Source organism: Grampus griseus, assembly GCF_964374135.1.
Source record: "Grampus griseus genome assembly, chromosome: 4".
NCBI lineage: Eukaryota > Metazoa > Chordata > Mammalia > Artiodactyla > Delphinidae > Grampus > Grampus griseus.
The window spans coordinates 58370348-58377834 of NC_138997.1; positions in this window are offsets into that span (position 1 = coordinate 58370348).

A 7487-nucleotide genomic window follows, 5' to 3' on the forward strand; every position below is an offset into this window, starting at 1 on the left:
GCTGGAGCATCTTTAATTCAAACAGCTTCAGGGAGAGACAAGATTGGACTGCTTCCTTTACCCCAGAGATTTCATAGAGTATACATATGTGTGACATATGTCATTGGTATGTGTGTATATTTGCTGGAGGAACAAAGGCCAAAAAAACCTCCCATGAGTTTATTTACAAGTTGTACATGTGAATATATATGTACTATTTCCTATGATCAGAGGTGATATTTAAAATATATAACATGTAGTACAGCATGGGGCACTGACCCATCAGAGCAGATGTCAGTCAAAGGGCTAGAGTAGATTCCGGGAGGCTCCTGCTTGGTCCTTCACCTGGGGATTAGGGGTAGATTTGGGACAGGCTGGGGCAGTGGGAGGCACAAGGATGGGGCTCAGGGTAGCTTCTATTTACGAACAGATATAGAATTGTTCAAAACTTTAACAGTTGGTATGGTCACGTATACTGGCAGAATAGCAATGTGCCTTCATGTTTGATGATGTAATGCAGTTTTCTAAAACATACTTTACTTTTTTTTTTTTTTGCGGTACGCGGGCCTCTCACCACTGCGGCCTCTCCCGTTGCGGAGCACAGGCTCCAGATGCGCAGGCCCAGTGGCCATGGCTCACGGGCCCAGCCGCTCCGCGGCATGTGGGATCCTCCCGGACCGGGGCACGAACCCGCGTCCCCCGCATCGGCAGGCGGACCCCCCAACCACTGCGCCACCCGGGAAGGCCCTACTTGTTTTTTAAAACAAACCTTGGGTAGATGTTATATTCCTGAGAGATGATGACAGTTCCTGAAGTAAAACGATTTGGTATATTGGAGTGCCTTATCTTCTTTACATGGCAAGTAAGAAAAAATAAATAAGGGATATTAAGTTATAATAAAGAAGAGAGAATAATCAAATAATCTTACTCAAGATATTTTCCTGACAAGTCAGCTTGCTTGGGTTTTCACTAAGTGTTTCTGGGTTATAAATATCATGTACCATTTTCTTTCCTATAGTTTAAAGAAAGGTGACTTAAGACATGAAACCTATTAAGCTAAGTTTTTAAAAAAAACTTCAGGATAGTTTCCTCTCATTGCATACCTAAACCAAACTGCAGGCTAGTGCCAAGCCCAGGAGATCTGAGCAGAGTCACAACTTCCTTCAGACCAGTCTGCACACCCATGAGTGAGAAATAAACGTCATTTATTCATTGAATTGTTCAGTTGTTTGTTACATAGCAAAAGACATTCCTTTGTCACTTATTAATGTATTCATCATTCATGTGTGCTAGGTATTACTGTAAAAATCTAAAGCTGGTTTTTCTTGTAAAAGATTGATTAGGCCAGTTTCTGGTAAAACTAATGAGGAAAAAGGGAAGAAGATGCAATAAATAACAGCACCCATGAAGTTTGCATTCTGCTATTGAAACAGAAAATACACAACTAAACATGGAAACCCAAATGGCTGATAAGAGTTATTTACCATTACTAGTAATCAGAGAAATGCAAATTAAAGCATCAATTAGAAAGTCTTATATCAAGTAGAGGTGAGAATGTTGGGAAATAAGAAATCTCCCAGGGACTTCCCTGATGGCGCAGTGGTTAAGAATCTGCCTGTCAATGCAGGGGACATGCGTTCGAGCCCTGGTCCAGGAAGATCCCACATGCTGCGGGGCAACTAAGCCCGAGCGCCACAACTACTGAGCCTGCACTCTAGAGCCCGTGAGCCACAACTACTGAGCCCACGTGCCACAATTACTGAAGCCCATGCGCCTAGAGCCTGTGCTCCACAACAAGAGAAGCCACCGCAACGAGAAACCCGCGCACTACAAGGAAGAGTAGCCCCCGATTGCCACAACTAGAGAAAGCCCACGTACAGCAACGGAGATGCAATGCAGCCACAAAATTAATTAATTAATCAAATTTAAAAAAAAAGAAATCTCCCATAAAGCTTAAAAGAAAGTAAGTGCAACCATTCCAGAGAGCAACCTGCAAGTACTTGGTACATTAACTCTACTTATACTCTCTATAGGATGTAGCAATTATATCCTAGGTCTTCTGCACATGTCCCTAAGAATATTTTTTACAGCACTGGGTGTGGTAATAAGAATGGAAGAAGCCTAGATGCCCATCAGGAGAGAAATGAGAAGTAAAGTGAGAGATAGACACATAATAAAGTTATATGAAGTAATCAGAATTAATGTTCTAGATTAATATATAGCTAGGTGGATCTTAAAATATTTTGGCAAGTACAAAAAAAAAGAAACAATATGAGATTTATAAAAGAATATCTTTCAAGGAGATTAAACACACACACTCAGAAAACAACCCTACACTTATTTCTAAGGATACACGTGTATCTAAATAAACATGGAAGAGCATATATTTTAATACATGTATTTTTACACAAGGGTGGAAGAGAGATGATGGATGCATGGAAAAAATAGTGAAATGAAAGGAGGAAAAATAAGAGAAATTGGACAGATGCTGATAATGTACGGTGAAATGGGGGAAAGTGATTAATTCAACTTTGTGCACTTGATCATCTAAAAGTAATAATACATAGTACAACCTGGAGTATGGGTTCTGGGGTAATTTGAGAGCATATGAAAGTCAGTGCTATCTGAGCATGAGCGTGTTGAATTCTCAGGCTTCTAATGATTCCCTTCTCTTATATTCTTTCTGGGCTAAGGGAAAGATAATAAATATCATAGCAGTTGTACTTTAATTCTGTTTTGGCAAATGATAATAACGAGATAAGCTATAAAGCTCTAATTGATGCATCTATGTATACTAGCAAACATAAATGTAGAAAATATATTTAAAAAGAAGATGATGTACCATGATCATCAAAAACTTCACCTTTCCATGTGACAATTATGGTGATTTTTTTCATAGTGGGAATTCTTTTGCAATTATCTCATTAACTGGTATAACATGAAGCTTAAATTGCATTCTCAGATTTTAATATGTTATCATTAGAAATTACTTCAATTGTAACTACCATTTTATCTTTCTTTAGTTATCATTCATGACCTTGAATGAGGAATATCTTTGGAACTCAGTGCCTCTAAAAATTATTTGTCTTGCACTTACCCTCTTTTCTATATTCTATTTATTGTCTTGCTTCCTTTGAAAAATCACAAAAGGAAAAGAAGGCAGTGGAGTATACAGCACAGCCTGTTAGAGGAAATAGCTGAAATAATAGTTTCTTAACTGTTGAATGTGAATATTAAGAGGATATTATGCTTCCATGTAGAACATTTAATTATATTCAGTGTGTTTTAGCATCACTGACTGCTCCTTAGTTGATGGTGTAGGGAACGTTTGTCATGTGGAAAAATGCCAACTTTACATCTCAGGGAATCTGAAGAATGTCCTTGCTTCCTGATTAAAATGCTTCAAAAAGTTTTAAAAGAAGAGTGTGTGTGTTTGTTTTTTGTGGTGAGGAATGATAGACATTACCATTTGAGAAAGAAAAAGCTTGTTATATCACTCAGTTGATGATTACAATTCAGCTGTCATCTGTTTTTTTCATCTAACTAGTGAAGGTTAGGTTACTTATTTCTTTGACTAGGTGAATTGAGAAGGCATAGGTTCAGAAAGATTACCTAAGGAAACTGATAATTGTGGTGAATTGATTTATATTCACTCTGTAAATGGGTGGTGATGTGGCTTTCCTCTTTATTTTCATCATAATTATGCTTTCTTTTCTGGTTATTTCATGTGAATGTTTATACATATTGCATTTCAAAATGATTTTGTAGTTGCAAAAATGACTATTTTGAAATCTATAGACAGATGAACAAGCTAACCCTTTGGGATCTGACTGTGTTGGAACTATGAGGTCCCGCTTATTTTTCTTAGCATTTGTCTTCTGGTTGCTGATTATTGTTACCATTCCTCATGATCTGCTCCCCAAAGAGGTAGGATCTGTGAGACCTGGTTCCTCCGCTTCTGATTTTGATCCATCCCTACAAACAGGCTAAGTCACGAACTCCCTGATTCATTGCCACAATAAGCAGGGTAACTGAGAATGACCTATAGTACTTTCTTTCAGAAGATCAATCATTCAACTCACTGAATGTTAATTACTAATTTAACCCTGGAGAAGGACATTTCCTTTGTTATTCTCTGTAGGAAGATATATTCTTCAGAGATCCACAGTTCTTTTATATCATAATGTAGAAAAGGTAATATATTCTTTTATGAAACATCTGAAATTCCAGTCTCTATTTAATGGAAAATGAATAACATTAGTCTTTATTTCATTGACCCTTTTTTCTAAAATTGTTTGACATGACTGTATATGAAAACAGGTGATGCTTCTGCTAGATCAGGAACCAGAGCTTCAGTAGTTAAAGAGAAATCACAGAAACTCATCCACATGTACTGTATTTTTGTAACTTTGGAGTTGCTATCTGCTGATATTCATGAAAAGCTATTGGTTAAAAATGATACTGTGCATATGAGGTCAGATATCTAGGCTCCTATATCTTTGAATAGAGTCAGGTAAAATACTTTCTTTTATAGCTTTTTGGAGGCAAGAACTATTTCATTGACGTCTTTCCCTGGAACCCAGAAATTACCAGGCATAGCTCACTAAGCGCCTGAAGTAAATGTTTGTCTTTTGTTGTTCTTTTTGCCCAGAGTACAAACTCTCTTTGTATATTTGGGGAATTCTCCACCTTAGGCATCTTTGACAGAAGGCCCAGAGTCCATATGCTCTGTATCCCAACTTCCTTTTCAACTAGGGCGCAGGAACATGACCAGGGCTCAACCAATCTGCTGAACCCACTCAACTTTACATTGGGAGCTAGTGGAGAACCTACTCTGATAGTGCTAGCAGTATGTAAGTAATAACCTGTGGCAGGGCACCAGTGAAAGTAGAACCGGTATGGCATATGGTGTCTGGTTGCCAAAAGTGAGTGGCTGTCCAAGTGAGTAGGGGGGCGGGGTGGGGGGGGTAGTGGAGCTGGAGCCAGGGCTGCTTGAAGAGCAAAGGGCTGGGAGACCCGGCACCTGCCTGCCTCTCAGCTCGGTGCCCTGCCCGCCGGTGGTGCTGCATCCACAGAGCTACAGTCCCTGCCAGAGGAGCTGCAGAGGCAGTATGAGCTGCGGGTGCAGGAGGACCTAGAGGAGGCTTAGGTGGTGCCTCTAGGACCTGGAAGAGGCCCTGAATGAGTGAGCCTCTGCCACCATCCACCACGGCCCCAGGGGGACTACAGGCTCCTGGGGCACTCTGGCATTTCTGGGTCTCCGGATTCCCCCATGCATGAAATGGGCTATGATTATCAGCACTCCCACCCTGGGGCCTTCTGACCCTCCTTGGTTTCGACATTAGGGGCCCCACTCCCATCAGGGTCCAGGAGCTCCCCACTGCCCCTGCTTGCTGAGGGCCCAGAGCCCTCTGACCCCTCTCTGCCCCTCTCGCCTGCAGGCCCTGATCTGTCCATTTGCAGTCGAGGAGGATAACAGACAAGGAGGAGCCTTCCAGAGGTTGAGAACATTGGATAATGGAGTTCTCCCCAGAAAACATAATTGGAGCCTAATCAAGAATCGTCCCTGGGCTTCCCTGGTGGCGCAGTTGTTGAGAGTCCGCCTGTCGATGCAGGGGACGTGGGTTCGTGCCCTGGTCCGGGAATATCCCACATGCCGCGGAGCGGCTGGGCCCGCGAGCCGTGGCCGCTGAGTTTGCGCGTCCGGAGCCTGTGCTCCGCAACAGGAGAGACCACAACAGTGAGAGGCCCGCGTACCGTATAAAAAAAAAAAAAAAAAAAAAAAAAATCACTTTAAAAGTTATTAATAGACTAGATCTCTTATTAAAACATTTGTTTTTAACTGTAGGTATTTGGCATGGAGAGTTTAGCTGTATTCAACCCTGTTGATTTGTTCCTGCATTTGTGCAATTTTATTTCTAAGTTTTCTTCAGTTCTTACATATCAAAAGCAAGTGAGAAATAGACTCTGCATGTGCATGTATTCTGAGTTTTTATTAACTGACTGAAAGAGGCTTTTATTTTAGAAAATAAATTGTATTTGTATTGTATCTATCCTCATAGTTATTATTCTACATCCAAGTAAGTACCTTGTTACAGCTTTTATCTTTTACCTCTCAAAGTAAGGAAAATGAAAACGTTTATCATTTGACAACTGTCTCAAATCCTTAAGTATACCATACCCTAGATAAAATGTCTACTACTGGTAAGAAGAATTAGCTTTTTATGGGTATGATATCAAGAATTGACAAACAATATGGAATAATGGAGAACACACAAAAAGAGTTCCCAGAAAAAGTTCTTAGGGATTTGTATTTCTTGTGCCTTGAATATTTTGATAACTAGCCTAAAGGAAAGGATTTCAAATCTCAGACCGGTTTATAGAAGGGACCACTCACTGTCATTATGGCTCCATGGGTATTCATGGAAAGTCCTTGTTTGGTGGGACTTATGCCTTTTTCTTACATACAAGACCAAGTTCAATCAGGCTTCTCTTTTACTTAGACCTCTTACTCCGATCCTCCATGGTTCTCGGGAATGCTGCCCTGCTGCATCCTCAGCCATTCCTTTCACTAATTTCTCATTTGTTCCCTATGCTCATCCCTGATACAGTGGTTCTGATTTTTTGAACCATTGTTTAAAACCTACTTTTGTCCTCAGCATACTCCCAAAACAACCTCTGCCTCACAGATCTTCTGTCTTGAAAGTCACTGCTAATGTCCCCTTAGCCTGATCCAGCAATCTCTTTCTGATTCCCTTTATGGACTCAGATCTGTAGCCAGACGGCCTGTGTCCTAATCCAGCTACGCTATTTACCAACCGGGAGACTTGTGGTATATTATTTATCTTCTCTAGGCTTCTGTTTCTTTATCTGTAAATTGGGCTAATACTTGTTGTGAGTGTTAAGTGAGCTAAACATATAAAGAACTTAGTATAGTGCTCAGCACACTATAGAAAGTTCTCAGCAATTGGAAACCATTATTGCTGTGGTTGTAAATTTTTCTCATTCATTTGTTCAGTAATATGTATTGAATTCCTACTACATGCTAGGCACTGGAGCTATAGAGAAAGGGGTCTAGTCCCTGTGTTAAAGAAGATCATAGTCTAGTTAGGAAAATATACAGGGAAAGAGAAAATAATAATGATGTGAGATGAGAAATACATACAATGAACCACCAAAATTGACATTGGACCTAGATTTACTGATATGGAAAGATATCCATAAAATATTGTTAAATAAAAAATAGATAAAAACCCATTTTTATTACATATTCTATTATTTTTCCTCTAAGCAATGCTGAGCACCTGAAATACTTCAAGTACATGGTAGGTACTGGGAATACAGAGGTGAGTAAGACAGACATACATATGGAGTTCATAAATTTGGTGGTGGGGAAACTGGTACTGAACACATAATTCCAAGTAGTATGCCTGCTATGAAGTAAATGTAAGAAATGCTATACCAGCTTTTCCAGAGCTAAAGTAGATTAGAAAATCACTTCTCTGAAA